Here is a 24,579-nt window from a genome sequence, read left to right as displayed (position 1 = left end):
CCACCGGGGCTGTCGTTTTGGTCAAAAAATGAAAATTCTAAAAGTTCCGTTTTTTCTGCTTTAAACTCTAGGTACACAACCAAAATGTATTACTGAGTTGAAAGAAGTGGATTCTGGTGCATGGTTTTGAAACCGCAGTCAGAAAAAAAATCACAACCATATCAACATGTTTATAACCCCCGGGGCTGTTGATTTGGTCAAAAAATGAAAATTCTAAAAGTTCCGTTTTTTCTGCTTTAAACTCTAGGTACACAACCAAAATGTATTACTGAGTTGAAAGAAGTGGATTCTGGTGCATGGTTTTGAAACCGCAGTCAGAAAAAAAATCACAACCATATCAACATGTCTATAACCCCCGGGGCTGTTGTTTTGGTCAAAAAATGAAAATTCTAAAAGTTCAGTTTTTTCTGCTTTAAACTCTAGGTACACATCCAAAATGTATTACTGAGTTGAAAGAAGTGGATTCTGGTGCATGGTTTTGAAACCGCAGTCAGAAAAAAAATCACATCCATATCAACATGTTTATAACCCCCGGGGCTGTCGTTTTGGTCAAAAAATGAAAATTCTAAAAGTTCCGTTTTTTCTGCTTTAAACTCTAGGTACACATCCAAAATGTATAACTGAGTTGAAAGAAGTGGATTCTGGTGCATGGTTTTGAAACCGCAGTCAGAAAAAAAATCACAACCATATCAACATGTTAATAACCCCCGGGGCTGTCGTTTTGGTCAAAAAATGAAAATTCTAAAAGTTCCATTTTTTCTGCTTTAAACTCTAGGTACACATCCAAAATGTATTACTGAGTTGAAAGAAGTGGATTCTGGTGCATGGTTTTGAAACCGCAGTCAGAAAAAAAATCACAACCATATCAACATGTTAATAACCCCCGGGGCTGTCGTTTTGGTCAAAAAATGAAAATTCTAAAAGTTCTGTTTTTTCTGCTTTAAACTCTAGGTACACATCCAAAATGTATTACTGAGTTGAAAGAAGTGGATTCTGGTGCATGGTTTTGAAACCGCAGTCATAAAAAAAATCACATCCATATCAACATGTTTATAACCCCCGGGGCTGTCGTTTTGGTCAAAAAATGAAAATTCTAAAAGTTCCGTTTTTTCTGCTTTAAACTCTAGGTACACATCCAAAATGTATAACTGAGTTGAAAGAAGTGGATTCTGGTGCATGGTTTTGAAACCGCAGTCAGAAAAAAAATCACAACCAAATCAACATGTTTATAACCCCCGGGGCTGTCGTTTTGGTCAAAAAATGAAAATTCTAAAAGTTCCATTTTTTTCTGCTTTAAACTCTAGGTACACATCCAAAATGTATTACTGAGTTGAAAGAAGTGGATTCTGGTGCATGGTTTTGAAACCGCAGTCAGAAAAAAAAATCACAAACATATCAACATGTTAATAACCCCCGGGGCTGTCGTTTTGGTCAAAAAATGAAAATTCTAAAAGTTCCGTTTTTTCTGCTTTAAACTCTAGGTACACATCCAAAATGTATTACTGAGTTGAAAGAAGTGGATTCTGGTGCATGGTTTTGAAACCGCAGTCAGAAAAAAAATCACAACCATATCAACATGTTTATAACCCCCGGGGCTGTCGTTTTGGTCAAAAAATGAAAATTCTAAAAGTTCCGTTTTTTCTGCTTTAAACTCTAGGTACACATCCAAAATGTATTACTGAGTTGAAAGAAGTGGATTCTGGTGTATGGTTTTGAAACCGCAGTCAGAAAAAAAATCACAACCATATCAACATGTTAATAACCCCCGGGGCTGTCGTTTTGGTCAAAAAATGAAAATTCTAAAAGTTCCGTTTTTTCTGCTTTAAACTCTAGGTACACATCCAAAATGTACTACTGAGTTGAAAGAAGTGGATTCTGGTGCATGGTTTTGAAACCGCAGTCAGAAAAAAAATCACATCCATATCAACATGTTTATAACCCCCGGGGCTGTCGTTTTGGTCAAAAAATGAAAATTGTAAAAGTTCCGTTTTCTCTGCTTTAAACTCTAGGTACACATCCAAAATGTATTACTGAGTTGAAAGAAGTGGATTCTGGTGCATGGTTTTGAAACCGCAGTCAGAAAAAAAATCACAACCATATCAACATGTTAATAACCCCCGGGGCTGTTGTTTTGGTCAAAAAATGAAAATTCTAAAAGTTCCGTTTTTTCTGCTTTAAACTCTAGGTACACATCCAAAATGTATTACTGAGTTGAAAGAAGTGGATTCTGGTGCATGGTTTTGAAACCGCAGTCAGAAAAAAAATCACAACCATATCAACATGTTTATAACCCCCGGGGCTGTCGTTTTGGTCAAAAAATGAAAATTCTAAAAGTTCCGTTTTTTCTGCTTTAAACTCTAGGTACACATCCAAAATGTATTACTGAGTTGAAAGAAGTGGATTCTGGTGCATGGTTTGAAACCGCAGTCAGAAAAAAAATCACAACCATATCAACATGTTAATAACCCCCGGGGCTGTCGTTTTGGTCAAAAAATGAAAATTCTAAAAGTTCTGTTTTTTCTGCTTTAAACTCTAGGTACACATCCAAAATGTATTACTGAGTTGAAAGAAGTGGATTCTGGTGCATGGTTTTGAAACCGCAGTCATAAAAAAAATCACATCCATATCAACATGTTTATAACCCCCGGGGCTGTCGTTTTGGTCAAAAAATGAAAATTCTAAAAGTTCCGTTTTTTCTGCTTTAAACTCTAGGTACACATCCAAAATGTATAACTGAGTTGAAAGAAGTGGATTCTGGTGCATGGTTTTGAAACCGCAGTCAGAAAAAAAATCACAACCATATCAACATGATAATAACCCCCGGGGCTGTCGTTTTGGTCAAAAAATGAAAATTCTAAAAGTTCCGTTTTTTCTGCTTTAAACTCTAGGTACACATCCAAAATGTATTACTGAGTTGAAAGAAGTGGATTCTGGTGCATGGTTTTGAAACCGCAGTCAGAAAAAAAATCACAACCATATCAACATGTTTATAACCCCCGGGGCTGTCGTTTTGGTCAAAAAATGAAAATTCTAAAAGTTCAGTTTTTTCTGCTTTAAACTCTAGGTACACATCCAAAATGTATTATTGAGTTGAAAGAAGTGGATTCTGGTGCATGGTTTTAAAACCGCAGTCAGAAAAAAAATCACAACCATATCAACATGTTTATAACCCCCGGGGCTGTCGTTCTGGTCAAAAAATGAAAATTCTAAAAGTTCCGTTTTTTCTGCTTTAATCTCTAGGTACACATCCAAAATGTATTACTGAGTTGAAAGATGTGGATTCTGGTGCATGGTTTTGAAACCGCAGTCAGAAAAAAAATCACAACCATATCAACATGTTAATAACCCCCGGGGCTGTCGTTTTGGTCAAAAAATGAAAATTCTAAAAGTTCCGTTTTTTCTGCTTTAAACTCTAGGTACACAACCAAAATGTATTACTGAGTTGAAAGAAGTGGATTCTGGTGCATGGTTTTGAAACCGCAGTCAGAAAAAAAATCACAACCATATCAACATGTTTATAACCCCCGGGGCTGTTGTTTTGGTCAAAAAATGAAAATTCTAAAAGTTCCGTTTTTTCTGCTTTAAACTCTAGGTACACAACCAAAATGTATTACTGAGTTGAAAGAAGTGGATTCTGGTGCATGGTTTTGAAACCGCAGTCAGAAAAAAAATCACAACCATATCAACATGTCTATAACCCCCGGGGCTGTTGTTTTGGTCAAAAAATGAAAATTCTAAAAGTTCAGTTTTTTCTGCTTTAAACTCTAGGTACACATCCAAAATGTATTACTGAGTTGAAAGAAGTGGATTCTGGTGCATGGTTTTGAAACCGCAGTCAGAAAAAAAATCACATCCATATCAACATGTTTATAACTCCGGGGCTGTCGTTTTGGTCAAAAAATGAAAATTCTAAAAGTTCCATTTTTTCTGCTTTAAACTCTAGGTACACATCCAAAATGTATTACTGAGTTGAAAGAAGTGGATTCTGGTGCATGGTTTTGAAACCGCAGTCAGAAAAAAAATCACAACCATATCAACATGTTAATAACCCCCGGGGCTGTTGTTTTGGTCAAAAAATGAAAATTCCAAAAGTTCTGTTTTATCTGCTTTAAACTCTAGGTACACATCCAAAATGTATTACTGAGTTGAAAGAAGTGGATTCTGGTGCATGGTTTTGAAACCGCAGTCATAAAAAAAATCACATCCATATCAACATGTTTATAACCCCCGGGGCTGTCGTTTTGGTCAAAAAATGAAAATTCTAAAAGTTCCGTTTTTTCTGCTTTAAACTCTAGGTACACATCCAAAATGTATAACTGAGTTGAAAGAAGTGGATTCTGGTGCATGGTTTTGAAACCGCAGTCAGAAAAAAAATCACAACCAAATCAACATGTTTATAACCCCCGGGGCTGTCGTTTTGGTCAAAAAATGAAAATTCTAAAAGTTTCATTTTTTTCTGCTTTAAACTCTAGGTACACATCCAAAATGTATTACTGAGTTGAAAGAAGTGGATTCTGGTGCATGGTTTTGAAACCGCAGTCAGAAAAAAAATCACAAACATATCAACATGTTAATAACCCCCGGGGCTGTCGTTTTGGTCAAAAAATGAAAATTCTAAAAGTTCCGTTTTTTCTGCTTTAAACTCTAGGTACACATCCAAAATGTATTACTGAGTTGAAAGAAGTGGATTCTGGTGCATGGTTTTGAAACCGCAGTCAGAAAAAAAATCACAACCATATCAACATGTTTATAACCCCCGGGGCTGTCGTTTTGGTCAAAAAATGAAAATTCTAAAAGTTCCGTTTTTTCTGCTTTAAACTCTAGGTACACATCCAAAATGTATTACTGAGTTGAAAGAAGTGGATTCTGGTGCATGGTTTTGAAACCGCAGTCAGAAAAAAAATCACAACCATATCAACATGTTAATAACCCCCGGGGCTGTCGTTTTGGTCAAAAACTGAAAATTCTAAAAGTTCCGTTTTTTCTGCTTTAAACTCTAGGTACACATCCAAAATGTATTACTGAGTTGAAAGAAGTGGATTCTGGTGCATGGTTTTGAAACCGCAGTCAGAAAAAAAATCACAACCATATCAACATGTTTATAACCCCCGGGGCTGTCGTTTTGGTCAAAAAATGAAAATTCTAAAAGTTCCGTTTTTTCTGCTTTAAACTCTAGGTACACATCCAAAATGTATTATTGAGTTGAAAGAAGTGGATTCTGGTGCATGGTTTTAAAACCGCAGTCAGAAAAAAAATCACAACCATATCAACATGTTTATAACCCCCGGGGCTGTCGTTTTGGTCAAAAAATGAAAATTCTAAAAGTTCAGTTTTTTCTGCTTTAATCTCTAGGTACACATCCAAAATGTATTACTGAGTTGAAAGATGTGGATTCTGGTGCATGGTTTTGAAACCGCAGTCAGAAAAAAAATCACAACCATATCAACATGTTAATAACCACCGGGGCTGTCGTTTTGGTCAAAAAATGAAAATTCTAAAAGTTCCGTTTTTTCTGCTTTAAACTCTAGGTACACAACCAAAATGTATTACTGAGTTGAAAGAAGTGGATTCTGGTGCATGGTTTTGAAACCGCAGTCAGAAAAAAAATCACAACCATATCAACATGTTTATAACCCCCGGGGCTGTTGTTTTGGTCAAAAAATGAAAATTCTAAAAGTTCCGTTTTTTCTGCTTTAAACTCTAGGTACACAACCAAAATGTATTACTGAGTTGAAAGAAGTGGATTCTGGTGCATGGTTTTGAAACCGCAGTCAGAAAAAAAATCACAACCATATCAACATGTCTATAACCCCCGGGGCTGTTGTTTTGGTCAAAAAATGAAAATTCTAAAAGTTCAGTTTTTTCTGCTTTAAACTCTAGGTACACATCCAAAATGTATTACTGAGTTGAAAGAAGTGGATTCTGGTGCATGGTTTTGAAACCGCAGTCAGAAAAAAAATCACATCCATATCAACATGTTAATAACCCCCGGGGCTGTCGTTTTGGTCAAAAAATGAAAATTCTAAAAGTTCCATTTTTTCTGCTTTAAACTCTAGGTACACATCCAAAATGTATTACTGAGTTGAAAGAAGTGGATTCTGGTGCATGGTTTTGAAACCGCAGTCAGAAAAAAAATCACAACCATATCAACATGTTAATAACCCCCGGGGCTGTCGTTTTGGTCAAAAAATGAAAATTCTAAAAGTTCTGTTTTTTCTGCTTTAAACTCTAGGTACACATCCAAAATGTATTACTGAGTTGAAAGAAGTGGATTCTGGTGCATGGTTTTGAAACCGCAGTCATAAAAAAAATCACATCCATATCAACATGTTTATAACCCCCGGGGCTGTCGTTTTGGTCAAAAAATGAAAATTCTAAAAGTTCCGTTTTTTCTGCTTTAAACTCTAGGTACACATCCAAAATGTATAACTGAGTTGAAAGAAGTGGATTCTGGTGCATGGTTTTGAAACCGCAGTCAGAAAAAAAATCACAACCAAATCAACATGTTTATAACCCCCGGGGCTGTCGTTTTGGTCAAAAAATGAAAATTCTAAAAGTTCCATTTTTTTCTGCTTTAAACTCTAGGTACACATCCAAAATGTATTACTGAGTTGAAAGAAGTGGATTCTGGTGCATGGTTTTGAAACCGCAGTCAGAAAAAAATCACAAACATATCAACATGTTAATAACCCCCGGGGCTGTCGTTTTGGTCAAAAAATGAAAATTCTAAAAGTTCCGTTTTTTCTGCTTTAAACTCTAGGTACACATCCAAAATGTATTACTGAGTTGAAAGAAGTGGATTCTGGTGCATGGTTTTGAAACCGCAGTCAGAAAAAAAATCACAACCATATCAACATGTTTATAACCCCCGGGGCTGTCGTTTTGGTCAAAAAATGAAAATTCTAAAAGTTCCGTTTTTTCTGCTTTAAACTCTAGGTACACATCCAAAATGTATTACTGAGTTGAAAGAAGTGGATTCTGGTGCATGGTTTTGAAACCGCAGTCAGAAAAAAAATCACAACCATATCAACATGTTAATAACCCCCGGGGCTATCGTTTTGGTCAAAAAATGAAAATTCTAAAAGTTCCGTTTTTTCTGCTTTAAACTCTAGGTACACATCCAAAATGTACTACTGAGTTGAAAGAAGTGGATTCTGGTGCATGGTTTTGAAACCGCAGTCAGAAAAAAAATCACATCCATATCAACATGTTTATAACCCCCGGGGCTGTCGTTTTGGTCAAAAAATGAAAATTGTAAAAGTTCCGTTTTCTCTGCTTTAAACTCTAGGTACACATCCAAAATGTATTACTGAGTTGAAAGAAGTGGATTCTGGTGCATGGTTTTGAAACCGCAGTCAGAAAAAAAATCACAACCATATCAACATGTTAATAACCCCCGGGGCTGTTGTTTTGGTCAAAAAATGAAAATTCTAAAAGTTCCGTTTTTTCTGCTTTAAACTCTAGGTACACATCCAAAATGTATTACTGAGTTGAAAGAAGTGGATTCTGGTGCATGGTTTTGAAACCGCAGTCAGAAAAAAAATCACAACCATATCAACATGTTTATAACCCCCGGGGCTGTCGTTTTGGTCAAAAAATGAAAATTCTAAAAGTTCAGTTTTTTCTGCTTTAAACTCTAGGTACACATCCAAAATGTATTACTGAGTTGAAAGAAGTGGATTCTGGTGCATGGTTTTGAAACCGCAGTCAGAAAAAAAATCACAACCATATCAACATGTTAATAACCCCCGGGGCTGTCGTTTTGGTCAAAAAATGAAAATTCTAAAAGTTCCGTTTTTTCTGCTTTAAACTCTAGGTACACATCCAAAATGTATTACTGAGTTGAAAGAAGTGGATTCTGGTGCATGGTTTGAAACCGCAGTCAGAAAAAAAATCACAACCATATCAACATGTTAATAACCCCCGGGGCTGTCGTTTTGGTCAAAAAATGAAAATTCTAAAAGTTCTGTTTTTTCTGCTTTAAACTCTAGGTACACATCCAAAATGTATTACTGAGTTGAAAGAAGTGGATTCTGGTGCATGGTTTTGAAACCGCAGTCATAAAAAAAATCACATCCATATCAACATGTTTATAACCCCCGGGGCTGTCGTTTTGGTCAAAAAATGAAAATTCTAAAAGTTCCGTTTTTTCTGCTTTAAACTCTAGGTACACATCCAAAATGTATAACTGAGTTGAAAGAAGTGGATTCTGGTGCATGGTTTTGAAACCGCAGTCAGAAAAAAAATCACAACCATATCAACATGTTTATAACCCCCGGGGCTGTCGTTTTGGTCAAAAAATGAAAATTCTAAAAGTTCAGTTTTTTTCTGCTTTAAACTCTAGGTACACATCCAAAATGTATTACTGAGTTGAAAGAAGTGGATTCTGGTGCATGGTTTTGAAACCGCAGTCAGAAAAAAAATCACAACCATATCAACATGATAATAACCCCCGGGGCTGTCGTTTTGGTCAAAAAATGAAAATTCTAAAAGTTCCGTTTTTTCTGCTTTAAACTCTAGGTACACATCCAAAATGTATTACTGAGTTGAAAGAAGTGGATTCTGGTGCATGGTTTTGAAACCGCAGTCAGAAAAAAAATCACAACCATATCAACATGTTTATAACCCCCGGGGCTGTCGTTTTGGTCAAAAAATGAAAATTCTAAAAGTTCCGTTTTTTCTGCTTTAAACTCTAGGTACACATCCAAAATGTATTATTGAGTTGAAAGAAGTGGATTCTGGTGCATGGTTTTAAAACCGCAGTCAGAAAAAAAATCACAACCATATCAACATGTTTATAACCCCCGGGGCTGTCGTTCTGGTCAAAAAATGAAAATTCTAAAAGTTCCGTTTTTTCTGCTTTAATCTCTAGGTACACATCCAAAATGTATTACTGAGTTGAAAGATGTGGATTCTGGTGCATGGTTTTGAAACCGCAGTCAGAAAAAAAATCACAACCATATCAACATGTTAATAACCCCCGGGGCTGTCGTTTTGGTCAAAAAATGAAAATTCTAAAAGTTCCGTTTTTTCTGCTTTAAACTCTAGGTACACAACCAAAATGTATTACTGAGTTGAAAGAAGTGGATTCTGGTGCATGGTTTTGAAACCGCAGTCAGAAAAAAAATCACAAATATATCAACATGTTTATAACCCCCGGGGCTGTTGTTTTGGTCAAAAAATGAAAATTCTAAAAGTTCCGTTTTTTCTGCTTTAAACTCTAGGTACACATCCAAAATGTATTACTGAGTTGAAAGAAGTGGATTCTGGTGCATGGTTTTGAAACCGCAGTCAGAAAAAAAATCACAACCATATCAACATGTTTATAACCCCCGGGGCTGTTGTTTTGGTCAAAAAATGAAAATTCTAAAAGTTCAGTTTTTTCTGCTTTAAACTCTAGGTACACATCCAAAATGTATTACTGAGTTGAAAGAAGTGGATTCTGGTGCATGGTTTTGAAACCGCAGTCAGAAAAAAAATCACAACCATATCAACATGTTTATAACCCCCGGGGCTGTCGTTTTGGTCAAAAAATGAAAATTCTAAAAGTTCCGTTTTTTCTGCTTTAATCTCTAGGTACACATCCAAAATGTATTACTGAGTTGAAAGATGTGGATTCTGGTGCATGGTTTTGAAACCGCAGTCAGAAAAAAAATCACAACCATATCAACATGTTAATAACCACCGGGGCTGTCGTTTTGGTCAAAAAATGAAAATTCTAAAAGTTCCGTTTTTTCTGCTTTAAACTCTAGGTACACAACCAAAATGTATTACTGAGTTGAAAGAAGTGGATTCTGGTGCATGGTTTTGAAACCGCAGTCAGAAAAAAAATCACAACCATATCAACATGTTTATAACCCCCGGGGCTGTTGTTTTGGTCAAAAAATGAAAATTCTAAAAGTTCCGTTTTTTCTGCTTTAAACTCTAGGTACACAACCAAAATGTATTACTGAGTTGAAAGAAGTGGATTCTGGTGCATGGTTTTGAAACCGCAGTCAGAAAAAAAATCACAACCATATCAACATGTCTATAACCCCCGGGGCTGTTGTTTTGGTCAAAAAATGAAAATTCTAAAAGTTCAGTTTTTTCTGCTTTAAACTCTAGGTACACATCCAAAATGTATTACTGAGTTGAAAGAAGTGGATTCTGGTGCATGGTTTTGAAACCGCAGTCAGAAAAAAAATCACATCCATATCAACATGTTTATAACTCCGGGGCTGTCGTTTTGGTCAAAAAATGAAAATTCTAAAAGTTCCGTTTTTTCTGCTTTAAACTCTAGGTACACATCCAAAATGTATAACTGAGTTGAAAGAAGTGGATTCTGGTGCATGGTTTTGAAACCGCAGTCAGAAAAAAAATCACAACCATATCAACATGTTAATAACCCCCGGGGCTGTCGTTTTGGTCAAAAAATGAAAATTCTAAAAGTTCTGTTTTTTCTGCTTTAAACTCTAGGTACACATCCAAAATGTATTACTGAGTTGAAAGAAGTGGATTCTGGTGCATGGTTTTGAAACCGCAGTCAGAAAAAAAATCACAACCATATCAACATGTTAATAACCCCCGGGGCTGTCGTTTTGGTCAAAAAATGAAAATTCTAAAAGTTCTGTTTTTTCTGCTTTAAACTCTAGGTACACATCCAAAATGTATTACTGAGTTGAAAGAAGTGGATTCTGGTGCATGGTTTTGAAACCGCAGTCATAAAAAAAATCACATCCATATCTACATGTTTATAACCCCCGGGGCTGTCGTTTTGGTCAAAAAATGAAAATTCTAAAAGTTCCGTTTTTTCTGCTTTAAACTCTAGGTACACATCCAAAATGTATAACTGAGTTGAAAGAAGTGGATTCTGGTGCATGGTTTTGAAACCGCAGTCAGAAAAAAAATCACAACCAAATCAACATGTTTATAACCCCCGGGGCTGTCGTTTTGGTCAAAAAATGAAAATTCTAAAAGTTCCATTTTTTTCTGCTTTAAACTCTAGGTACACATCCAAAATGTATTACTGAGTTGAAAGAAGTGGATTCTGGTGCATGGTTTTGAAACCGCAGTCAGAAAAAAAATCACAAACATATCAACATGTTAATAACCCCCGGGGCTGTCGTTTTGGTCAAAAAATGAAAATTCTAAAAGTTCCGTTTTTTTCTGCTTTAAACTCTAGGTACACATCCAAAATGTATTACTGAGTTGAAAGAAGTGGATTCTGGTGCATGGTTTTGAAACCGCAGTCAGAAAAAAAATCACAACCATATCAACATGTTTATAACCCCCGGGGCTGTCGTTTTGGTCAAAAAATGAAAATTCTAAAAGTTCCGTTTTTTCTGCTTTAAACTCTAGGTACACATCCAAAATGTATTACTGAGTTGAAAGAAGTGGATTCTGGTGCATGGTTTTGAAACCGCAGTCAGAAAAAAAATCACAACCATATCAACATGTTAATAACCCCCGGGGCTGTCGTTTTGGTCAAAAACTGAAAATTCTAAAAGTTCCGTTTTTTCTGCTTTAAACTCTAGGTACACATCCAAAATGTATTACTGAGTTGAAAGAAGTGGATTCTGGTGCATGGTTTTGAAACCGCAGTCAGAAAAAAAATCACATCCATATCAACATGTTTATAACCCCCGGGGCTGTCGTTTTGGTCAAAAAATGAAAATTGTAAAAGTTCCGTTTTCTCTGCTTTAAACTCTAGGTACACATCCAAAATGTATTACTGAGTTGAAAGAAGTGGATTCTGGTGCATGGTTTTGAAACCGCAGTCAGAAAAAAAATCACATCCATATCAACATGTTTATAACTCCGGGGCTGTCGTTTTGGTCAAAAAATGAAAATTCTAAAAGTTCCGTTTTTTCTGCTTTAAACTCTAGGTACACATCCAAAATGTATAACTGAGTTGAAAGAAGTGGATTCTGGTGCATGGTTTTGAAACCGCAGTCAGAAAAAAAATCACAACCATATCAACATGTTAATAACCCCCGGGGCTGTCGTTTTGGTCAAAAAATGAAAATTCTAAAAGTTCTGTTTTTTCTGCTTTAAACTCTAGGTACACATCCAAAATGTATTACTGAGTTGAAAGAAGTGGATTCTGGTGCATGGTTTTGAAACCGCAGTCAGAAAAAAAATCACAACCATATCAACATGTTAATAACCCCCGGGGCTGTCGTTTTGGTCAAAAAATGAAAATTCTAAAAGTTCTGTTTTTTCTGCTTTAAACTCTAGGTACACATCCAAAATGTATTACTGAGTTGAAAGAAGTGGATTCTGGTGCATGGTTTTGAAACCGCAGTCATAAAAAAAATCACATCCATATCAACATGTTTATAACCCCCGGGGCTGTCGTTTTGGTCAAAAAATGAAAATTCTAAAAGTTCCGTTTTTTCTGCTTTAAACTCTAGGTACACATCCAAAATGTATAACTGAGTTGAAAGAAGTGGATTCTGGTGCATGGTTTTGAAACCGCAGTCAGAAAAAAAATCACAACCAAATCAACATGTTTATAACCCCCGGGGCTGTCGTTTTGGTCAAAAAATGAAAATTCTAAAAGTTCCATTTTTTTCTGCTTTAAACTCTAGGTACACATCCAAAATGTATTACTGAGTTGAAAGAAGTGGATTCTGGTGCATGGTTTTGAAACCGCAGTCAGAAAAAAAATCACAAACATATCAACATGTTAATAACCCCCGGGGCTGTCGTTTTGGTCAAAAAATGAAAATTCTAAAAGTTCCGTTTTTTTCTGCTTTAAACTCTAGGTACACATCCAAAATGTATTACTGAGTTGAAAGAAGTGGATTCTGGTGCATGGTTTTGAAACCGCAGTCAGAAAAAAAATCACAACCATATCAACATGTTTATAACCCCCGGGGCTGTCGTTTTGGTCAAAAAATGAAAATTCTAAAAGTTCCGTTTTTTCTGCTTTAAACTCTAGGTACACATCCAAAATGTATTACTGAGTTGAAAGAAGTGGATTCTGGTGCATGGTTTTGAAACCGCAGTCAGAAAAAAAATCACAACCATATCAACATGTTAATAACCCCCGGGGCTGTCGTTTTGGTCAAAAACTGAAAATTCTAAAAGTTCCGTTTTTTCTGCTTTAAACTCTAGGTACACATCCAAAATGTATTACTGAGTTGAAAGAAGTGGATTCTGGTGCATGGTTTTGAAACCGCAGTCAGAAAAAAAATCACATCCATATCAACATGTTTATAACCCCCGGGGCTGTCGTTTTGGTCAAAAAATGAAAATTGTAAAAGTTCCGTTTTCTCTGCTTTAAACTCTAGGTACACATCCAAAATGTATTACTGAGTTGAAAGAAGTGGATTCTGGTGCATGGTTTTGAAACCGCAGTCAGAAAAAAAATCACAACCATATCAACATGTTAATAACCCCCGGGGCTGTTGTTTTGGTCAAAAAATGAAAATTCTAAAAGTTCCGTTTTTTCTGCTTTAAACTCTAGGTACACATCCAAAATGTATTACTGAGTTGAAAGAAGTGGATTCTGGTGCATGGTTTTGAAACCGCAGTCAGAAAAAAAATCACAACCATATCAACATGTTAATAACCCCCGGGGCTGTTGTTTTGGTCAAAAAATGAAAATTCTAAAAGTTCCGTTTTTTCTGCTTTAAACTCTAGGTACACATCCAAAATGTATTACTGAGTTGAAAGAAGTGGATTCTGGTGCATGGTTTTGAAACCGCAGTCAGAAAAAAAATCACAACCATATCAACATGTTTATAACCCCCTGGGCTGTCGTTTTGGTCAAAAAATGAAAATTCTAAAAGTTCAGTTTTTTCTGCTTTAAACTCTAGGTACACATCCAAAATGTATTACTGAGTTGAAAGAAGTGGATTCTGGTGCATGGTTTGAAACCGCAGTCAGAAAAAAAATCACAACCATATCAACATGTTAATAACCCCCGGGGCTGTCGTTTTGGTCAAAAAATGAAAATTCTAAAAGTTCTGTTTTTTCTGCTTTAAACTCTAGGTACACATCCAAAATGTATTACTGAGTTGAAAGAAGTGGATTCTGGTGCATGGTTTTGAAACCGCAGTCATAAAAAAAATCACATCCATATCAACATGTTTATAACCCCCGGGGCTGTCGTTTTGGTCAAAAAATGAAAATTCTAAAAGTTCCGTTTTTTCTGCTTTAAACTCTAGGTACACATCCAAAATGTATAACTGAGTTGAAAGAAGTGGATTCTGGTGCATGGTTTTGAAACCGCAGTCAGAAAAAAAATCACAACCATATCAACATGTTTATAACCCCCGGGGCTGTCGTTTTGGTCAAAAAATGAAAATTCTAAAAGTTCCGTTTTTTTCTGCTTTAAACTCTAGGTACACATCCAAAATGTATTACTGAGTTGAAAGAAGTGGATTCTGGTGCATGGTTTTGAAACCGCAGTCAGAAAAAAAATCACAACCATATCAACATGATAATAACCCCCGGGGCTGTCGTTTTGGTCAAAAAATGAAAATTCTAAAAGTTCCGTTTTTTCTGCTTTAAACTCTAGGTACACATCCAAAATGTATTACTGAGTTGAAAGAAGTGGATTCTGGTGCATGGTTTTGAAACCGCAGTCAGAAAAAAAATCACAACCATATCAACATGTTTATAACCCCCGGGGCTGTCGTTTTGGTCAAAAAATGAAAATTCTAAAAGTTCCGTTTTTTCTGCTTTAAACTCTAGGTACACATCCAAAATGTATTATTGAGTTGAAAGAAGTGGATTCTGGTGCATGGTTTTAAAACCGCAGTCAGAAAAAAAAATCACAACCATATCAACATGTTTATAACCCCCGGGGCTGTCGTTCTGGTCAAAAAATGAAAATTCTAAAAGTTCCGTTTTTTCTGCTTTAATCTCTAGGTACACATCCAAAATGTATTACTGAGTTGAAAGATGTGGATTCTGGTGCATGGTTTTGAAACCGCAGTCAGAAAAAAAATCACAACCATATCAACATGTTAATAACCCCCGGGGCTGTCGTTTTGGTCAAAAAATGAAAATTCTAAAAGTTCCGTTTTTTCTGCTTTAAACTCTAGGTACACAACCAAAATGTATTACTGAGTTGAAAGAAGTGGATTCTGGTGCATGGTTTTGAAACCGCAGTCAGAAAAAAAATCACAAATATATCAACATGTTTATAACCCCCGGGGCTGTTGTTTTGGTCAAAAAATGAAAATTCTAAAAGTTCCGTTTTTTCTGCTTTAAACTCTAGGTACACATCCAAAATGTATTACTGAGTTGAAAGAAGTGGATTCTGGTGCATGGTTTTGAAACCGCAGTCAGAAAAAAAATCACAACCATATCAACATGTTTATAACCCCCGGGGCTGTTGTTTTGGTCAAAAAATGAAAATTCTAAAAGTTCAGTTTTTTCTGCTTTAAACTCTAGGTACACATCCAAAATGTATTACTGAGTTGAAAGAAGTGGATTCTGGTGCATGGTTTTGAAACCGCAGTCAGAAAAAAAATCACAACCATATCAACATGTTAATAACCCCCGGGGCTGTCGTTTTGGTAAAAAAATGAAAATTCTAAAAGTTCAGTTTTTTCTGCTTTAAACTCTAGGTACACATCCAAAATGTATTACTGAGTTGAAAGAAGTGGATTCTGGTGCATGGTTTTGAAACCGCAGTCAGAAAAAAAATCACAACCATATCAACATGTTTATAACCCCCGGGGCTGTCGTTTTGGTCAAAAAATGAAAATTCTTAAAGTTCCGTTTTTTCTGCTTTAAACTCTAGGTACACATCCAAAATGTATTACTGAGTTGAAAGAAGTGGATTCTGGTGCATGGTTTTGAAACCGCAGTCAGAAAAAAAATCACATCCATATCAACATGTTTATAACCCCCGGGGCTGTCGTTTTGGTCAAAAAATGAAAATTCTAAAAGTTCCGTTTTTTCTGCTTTAAACTCTAGGTACACATCCAAAATGTATTACTGAGTTGAAAGAAGTGGATTCTGGTGCATGGTTTTGAAACCGCAGTCAGAAAAAAAATCACATCCATATCAACATGTTTATAACCCCCGGGGCTGTCGTTTTGGTCAAAAAATGAAAATTCTAAAAGTTCCGTTTTTTCTGCTTTAAACTCTAGGTACACATCCAAAATGTATAACTGAGTTGAAAGAAGTGGATTCTGGTGCATGGTTTTAAAACCACAGTCAGAAAAAAAATCACAACCATATCAACATGTTTATAACCCCCGGGGCTGTCGTTTTGGTCAAAAAATGAAAATTCTAAAAGTTCAGTTTTTTCTGCTTTAAACTCTAGGTACACATCCGAAATGTATTACTGAGTTGAAAGAAGTGGATTCTGGTGCATGGTTTTGAAACCGCAGTCAGAAAAAAAATCACAACCATATCAACATGTTTATAACCCCCGGGGCTGTCGTTTTGGTCAAAAAATGAAAATTCTAAAAGTTCCATTTTTTCTGCTTTAAACTCTAGGTACACATCCAAAATGTATTACTGAGTTGAAAGAAGTGGATTCTGGTGCATGGTTTTGAAACCGCAGTCAGAAAAAAAATCACATCCATTCCAACATGTTTATAACCCCCGGGGCTGTCGTTTTGGTCAAAAAATGAAAATCTAAAAGTTCCGTTTTTTCTGCTTTAAACTCTAGGTACACATCCAAAATGTATAACTGAGTTGAAAGAAGTGGATTCTGGTGCATGGTTTGAAACCGCAGTCAGAAAAAAAATCACAACCATATCAACATGTTTATAACCCCCGGGGCTGTCGTTTTGGTCAAAAAATGAAAATTCTAAAAGTTCCGTTTTTTCTGCTTTAAACTCTAGGTACACATCCAAAATGTATTACTGAGTTGAAAGAAGTGGATTCTGGTGCATGGTTTTGAAACCGCAGTCAGAAAAAAAATCACAACCATATCAACATGATAATAACCCCCGGGGCTGTCGTTTTGGTCAAAAAATGAAAATTCTAAAAGTTCCGTTTTTTCTGCTTTAAACTCTAGGTACACATCCAAAATGTATTACTGAGTTGAAAGAAGTGGATTCTGGTGCATGGTTTTGAAACCGCAGTCAGAAAAAAAATCACAACCATATCAACATGTTTATAACCCCCGGGGCTGTCGTTTTGGTCAAAAAATGAAAATTCTAAAAGTTCCGTTTTTTCTGCTTTAAACTCTAGGTACACACCCAAAATGTATTATTGAGTTGAAAGAAGTGGATTCTGGTGCATGGTTTTAAAACCGCAGTCAGAAAAAAAATCACAACCATATCAACATGTTTATAACCCCCGGGGCTGTCGTTCTGGTCAAAAAATGAAAATTCTAAAAGTTCCGTTTTTTCTGCTTTAATCTCTAGGTACACATCCAAAATGTATTACTGAGTTGAAAGATGTGGATTCTGGTGCATGGTTTTGAAACCGCAGTCAGAAAAAAAATCACAACCATATCAACATGTTAATAACCACCGGGGCTGTCGTTTTGGTCAAAAAATGAAAATTCTAAAAGTTCCGTTTTTTCTGCTTTAAACTCTAGGTACACAACCAAAATGTATTACTGAGTTGAAGGAAGTGGATTCTGGTGCATGGTTTTGAAACCGCAGTCAGAAAAAAAATCACAAATATATCAACATGTTTATAACCCCCGGGGCTGTTGTTTTGGTCAAAAAATGAAAATTCTAAAAGTTCCGTTTTTTCTGCTTTAAACTCTAGGTACACATCCAAAATGTATTACTGAGTTGAAAGAAGTGGATTCTGGTGCATGGTTTTGAAACCGCAGTCAGAAAAAAAATCACAACCATATCAACATGTTTATAACCCCCGGGGCTGTTGTTTTGGTCAAAAAATGAAAATTCTAAAAGTTCAGTTTTTTCTGCTTTAAACTCTAGGTACACATCCAAAATGTATTACTGAGTTGAAAGAAGTGGATTCTGGTGCATGGTTTTGAAACCGCAGTCAGAAAAAAAATCACAACCATATCAACATGTTAATAACCCCCGGGGCTGTCGTTTTGGTCAAAAAATGAAAATTCGAAAAGTTCCGTTTTTTCTGCTTTAAACTCTAGGTACACATCCAAAATGTATTACTGAGTTGAAAGAAGTGGATTCTGGTGCATGGTTTTGAAACCGCAGTCAGAAAAAAAATCACAACCATATCAACATGTTTATAACCCCCGGGGCTGTCGTTTTGGTCAAAAAATGAAAATTTTTAAAGTTCCGTTTTTTCTGCTTTAAACTCTAGGTACACATCCAAAATGTATTACTGAGTTGAAAGAAGTGGATTCTGGTGCATGGTTTTGAAACCGCAGTCAGAAAAAAAATCACATCCATATCAACATGTTTATAATCCCCGGGGCTGTCGTTTTGGTCAAAAAATGAAAATTCTAAAAGTTCCGTTTTTTCTGCTTTAAACTCTAGGTACACATCCAAAATGTATTACTGAGTTGAAAGAAGTGGATTCTGGTGCATGGTTTTGAAACCGCAGTCAGAAAAAAAATCACATCCATATCAACATGTTTATAACCCCCGGGGCTGTCGTTTTGGTCAAAAAATGAAAATTCTAAAAGTTCCGTTTTTTCTGCTTTAAACTCTAGGTACACATCCAAAATGTATTACTGAGTTGAAAGAAGTGGATTCTGGTGCATGGTTTTGAAACCGCAGTCAGAAAAAAAATCACAACCATATCAACATGTTTATAACCCCCGGGGCTGTCGTTTTGGTCAAAAAATGAAAATTCTAAAAGTTCCGTTTTTTCTGCTTTAAACTCTAGGTACACATCCAAAATGTATTACTGAGTTGAAAGAAGTGGATTCTGGTGCATGGTTTTGAAACCGCAGTCAGAAAAAAAATCACATCCATATCAACATGTTTATAACCCCCGGGGCTGTCGTTTTGGTCAAAAAATGAAAATCTAAAAGTTCCGTTTTTTCTGCTTTAAACTCTAGGTACACATCCAAAATGTATAACTGAGTTGAAAGAAGTGGATTCTGGTGAATGGTTTGAAACCGCAGTCAGAAAAAAAATCACAACCATATCAACATGTTTATAACCCCCGGGGCTGTCGTTTTGGTCAAAAAATGAAAATTCTAAAAGTTCCGTTTTTTCTGCTTTAAACTCTAGGTACACATCCAAAATGTATTACTGAGTTGAAAGAAGTGGATTCTGGTGCATGGTTTTGAAACCGCAGTCAGAAAAAAAATCACATCCATATCAACATGTTTATAACCCCCGGGGCTGTCGTTTTGGTCAAAAAATGAAAATTCTAAAAGTTCCGTTTTTTCTGCTTTAAACTCTAGGTACACATCCAAAATGTATAACTGAGTTGAAAGAAGTGGATTCTGGTGCATGGTTTTAAAACCACAGTCAGAAAAAAAATCACAACCATATCAACATGTTTATAACCCCCGGGGCTGTCGTTTTGGTCAAAAAATGAAAATTCTAAAAGTTCAGTTTTTTCTGCTTTAAACTCTAGGTACACATCCGAAATGTATTACTGAGTTGAAAGAAGTGGATTCTGGTGCATGGTTTTGAAACCGCAGTCAGAAAAAAAATCACAACCATATCAACATGTTTATAACCCCCGGGGCTGTCGTTTTGGTCAAAAAATGAAAATTCTAAAAGTTCCATTTTTTCTGCTTTAAACTCTAGGTACACATCCAAAATGTATTACTGAGTTGAAAGAAGTGGATTCTGGTGCATGGTTTTGAAACCGCAGTCAGAAAAAAAATCACATCCATATCAACATGTTTATAACCCCCGGGGCTGTCGTTTTGGTCAAAAAATGAAAATCTAAAAGTTCCGTTTTTTCTGCTTTAAACTCTAGGTACACATCCAAAATGTATAACTGAGTTGAAAGAAGTGGATTCTGGTGCATGGTTTGAAACCGCAGTCAGAAAAAAAATCACAACCATATCAACATGTTTATAACCCCCGGGGCTGTCGTTTTGGTCAAAAAATGAAAATTCTAAAAGTTCCGTTTTTTCTGCTTTAAACTCTAGGTACACATCCAAAATGTATTACTGAGTTGAAAGAAGTGGATTCTGGTGCATGGTTTTGAAACCGCAGTCAGAAAAAAAATCACAACCATATCAACATGATAATAACCCCCGGGGCTGTCGTTTTGGTCAAAAAATGAAAATTCTAAAAGTTCCGTTTTTTCTGCTTTAAACTCTAGGTACACATCCAAAATGTATTACTGAGTTGAAAGAAGTGGATTCTGGTGCATGGTTTTGAAACCGCAGTCAGAAAAAAAATCACAACCATATCAACATGTTTATAACCCCCGGGGCTGTCGTTTTGGTCAAAAAATGAAAATTCTAAAAGTTCCGTTTTTTCTGCTTTAAACTCTAGGTACACATCCAAAATGTATTATTGAGTTGAAAGAAGTGGATTCTGGTGCATGGTTTTAAAACCGCAGTCAGAAAAAAAATCACAACCATATCAACATGTTTATAACCCCCGGGGCTGTCGTTCTGGTCAAAAAATGAAAATTCTAAAAGTTCAGTTTTTTCTGCTTTAATCTCTAGGTACACATCCAAAATGTATTACTGAGTTGAAAGATGTGGATTCTGGTGCATGGTTTTGAAACCGCAGTCAGAAAAAAAATCACAACCATATCAACATGTTAATAACCACCGGGGCTGTCGTTTTGGTCAAAAAATGAAAATTCTAAAAGTTCCGTTTTTTCTGCTTTAAACTCTAGGTACACAACCAAAATGTATTACTGAGTTGAAGGAAGTGGATTCTGGTGCATGGTTTTGAAACCGCAGTCAGAAAAAAAATCACAAATATATCAACATGTTTATAACCCCCGGGGCTGTTGTTTTGGTCAAAAAATGAAAATTCTAAAAGTTCCGTTTTTTCTGCTTTAAACTCTAGGTACACATCCAAAATGTATTACTGAGTTGAAAGAAGTGGATTCTGGTGCATGGTTTTGAAACCGCAGTCAGAAAAAAAATCACAACCATATCAACATGTTTATAACCCCCGGGGCTGTTGTTTTGGTCAAAAAATGAAAATTCTAAAAGTTCAGTTTTTTCTGCTTTAAACTCTAGGTACACATCCAAAATGTATTACTGAGTTGAAAGAAGTGGATTCTGGTGCATGGTTTTGAAACCGCAGTCAGAAAAAAAATCACAACCATATCAACATGTTAATAACCCCCGGGGCTGTCGTTTTGGTCAAAAAATGAAAATTCGAAAAGTTCCGTTTTTTCTGCTTTAAACTCTAGGTACACATCCAAAATGTATTACTGAGTTGAAAGAAGTGGATTCTGGTGCATGGTTTTGAAACCGCAGTCAGAAAAAAAATCACAACCATATCAACATGTTTATAACCCCCGGGGCTGTCGTTTTGGTCAAAAAATGAAAATTCTTAAAGTTCCGTTTTTTCTGCTTTAAACTCTAGGTACACATCCAAAATGTATTACTGAGTTGAAAGAAGTGGATTCTGGTGCATGGTTTTGAAACCGCAGTCAGAAAAAAAATCACATCCATATCAACATGTTTATAATCCCCGGGGCTGTCGTTTTGGTCAAAAAATGAAAATTCTAAAAGTTCCGTTTTTTCTGCTTTAAACTCTAGGTACACATCCAAAATGTATTACTGAGTTGAAAGAAGTGGATTCTGGTGCATGGTTTTGAAACCGCAGTCAGAAAAAAAATCACATCCATATCAACATGTTTATAACCCCCGGGGCTGTCATTTTGGTCAAAAAATGAAAATTCTAAAAGTTCCGTTTTTTCTGCTTTAAACTCTAGGTACACATCCAAAATGTATAACTGAGTTGAAAGAAGTGGATTCTGGTGCATGGTTTTAAAACCACAGTCAGAAAAAAAATCACAACCATATCAACATGTTTATAACCCCCGGGGCTGTCGTTTTGGTCAAAAAATGAAAATTCTAAAAGTTCAGTTTTTTCTGCTTTAAACTCTAGGTACACATCCGAAATGTATTACTGAGTTGAAAGAAGTGGATTCTGGTGCATGGTTTTGAAACCGCAGTCAGAAAAAAAATCACAACCATATCAACATGTTTATAACCCCCGGGGCTGTCGTTTTGGTCAAAAAATGAAAATTCTAAAAGTTCCGTTTTTTCTGCTTTAAACTCTAGGTACACATCCAAAATGTATTACTGAGTTGAAAGAAGTGGATTCTGGTGCATGGTTTTGAAACCGCAGTCAGAAAAAAAATCACATCCATATCAACATGTTTATAACCCCCGGGGCTGTCGTTTTGGTCAAAAAATGAAAATCTAAAAGTTCCGTTTTTTCTGCTTTAAACTCTAGGTACACATCCAAAATGTATAACTGAGTTGAAAGAAGTGGATTCTGGTGAATGGTTTGAAACCGCAGTCAGAAAAAAAATCACAACCATATCAACATGTTTATAACCCCCGGGGCTGTCGTTTTGGTCAAAAAATGAAAATTCTAAAAGTTCCGTTTTTTCTGCTTTAAACTCTAGGTACACATCCAAAATGTATTACTGAGTTGAAAGAAGTGGATTCTGGTGCATGGTTTTGAAACCGCAGTCAGAAAAAAAATCACAATCATATCAACATGTTTATAACCCCCGGGGCTGTCGTTTTGGTCAAAAAATGAAAATTCTAAAAGTTCCGTTTTTTCTGCTTTAAACTCTAGGTACACATCCAAAATCTATAACTGAGTTGAAAGAAGTGGATTCTGGTGCATGGTTTTGAAACCGCAGTCAGAAAAAAAATCACAACCATATCAACATGTTAATAACCCCCGGGGCTGTCGTTTTGGTCAAAAAATGAAAATTCTAAAAGTTCCGTTTTTTCTGCTTTAAACTCTAGGTACACATCCAAAATGTATTACTGAGTTGAAAGAAGTGGATTCTGGTGCATGGTTTTGAAACCGCAGTCAGAAAAAAAATCACAACCATATCAACATGTTTATAACCCCAGGGGCTGTCGTTTTAGTCAAAAAATGAAAATTCTTAAAGTTCCGTTTTTTCTGCTTTAAACTCTAGGTACACATCCAAAATGTATTACTGAGTTGAAAGAAGTGGATTCTGGTGCATGGTTTTGAAACCGCAGTCAGAAAAAAATCACATCCATATCAACATGTTTATAACCCCCGGGGCTGTCGTTTTGGTCAAAAAATGAAAATTCTAAAAGTTCCGTTTTTTCTGCTTTAAACTCTAGGTACACATCCAAAATGTATTATTGAGTTGAAAGAAGTGGATTCTGGTGCATGGTTTTGAAACCGCAGTCAGAAAAAAAATCACAACCATATCAACATGTTTATAACCCCCGGGGCTGTTGTTTTGGTCAAAAAATGAAAATTCTAAAAGTTCCGTTTTTTCTGCTTTAAACTCTAGGTACACATCCAAAATGTATTACTGAGTTGAAAGAAGTGGATTCTGGTGCATGGTTTTGAAACCGCAGTCAGAAAAAAAATCACAACCATATCAACATGTTTATAACCCCCGGGGCTGTCGTTTTGGTCAAAAAATGAAAATTCTAAAAGTTCCGTTTTTTCTGCTTTAAACTCTAGGTACACATCCAAAATGTATTACTGAGTTGAAAGAAGTGGATTCTGGTGCATGGTTTTGAAACCGCAGTCAGAAAAAAAATCACATCCATATCAACATGTTTATAACCCCCGGGGCTGTCGTTTTGGTCAAAAAATGAAAATTCTAAAAGTTCCGTTTTTTCTGCTTTAAACTCTAGGTACACATCCAAAATGTATTACTGAGTTGAAAGAAGTGGATTCTGGTGCATGGTTTTGAAACCGCAGTCAGAAAAAAAATCACAACCATATCAACATGTTAATAACCCCCGGGGCTGTTGTTTTGGTCAAAAAATGAAAATTCTAAAAGTTCCGTTTTTTCTGCTTTAAACTCTAGGTACACATCCAAAATGTATTACTGAGTTGAAAGAAGTGGATTCTGGTGCATGGTTTTGAAACCGCAGTCAGAAAAAAAATCACAACCATATCAACATGTTTATAACCCCCGGGGCTGTCGTTTTGGTCAAAAAATGAAAATTCTAAAAGTTCAGTTTTTTCTGCTTTAAACTCTAGGTACACATCCAAAATGTATTACTGAGTTGAAAGAAGTGGATTCTGGTGCATGGTTTGAAACCGCAGTCAGAAAAAAAATCACAACCATATCAACATGTTTATAACCCCCGGGGCTGTCGTTCTGGTCAAAAAATGAAAATTCTAAAAGTTCCGTTTTTTCTGCTTTAATCTCTAGGTACACATCCAAAATGTATTACTGAGTTGAAAGATGTGGATTCTGGTGCATGGTTTTGAAACCGCAGTCAGAAAAAAAATCACAACCATATCAACATGTTAATAACCACCGGGGCTGTCGTTTTGGTCAAAAAATGAAAATTCTAAAAGTTCCGTTTTTTCTGCTTTAAACTCTAGGTACACAACCAAAATGTATTACTGAGTTGAAGGAAGTGGATTCTGGTGCATGGTTTTGAAACCGCAGTCAGAAAAAAAATCACAAATATATCAACATGTTTATAACCCCCGGGGCTGTTGTTTTGGTCAAAAAATGAAAATTCTAAAAGTTCCGTTTTTTCTGCTTTAAACTCTAGGTACACATCCAAAATGTATTACTGAGTTGAAAGAAGTGGATTCTGGTGCA

This window comes from Crinia signifera, chromosome 6 (assembly GCF_055691185.1).
Source record: "Crinia signifera chromosome 6, ASM5569118v1, whole genome shotgun sequence".
Taxonomy (NCBI): Eukaryota; Metazoa; Chordata; class Amphibia; order Anura; family Myobatrachidae; genus Crinia; species Crinia signifera.
This window is presented reverse-complemented; position numbering follows the sequence as displayed.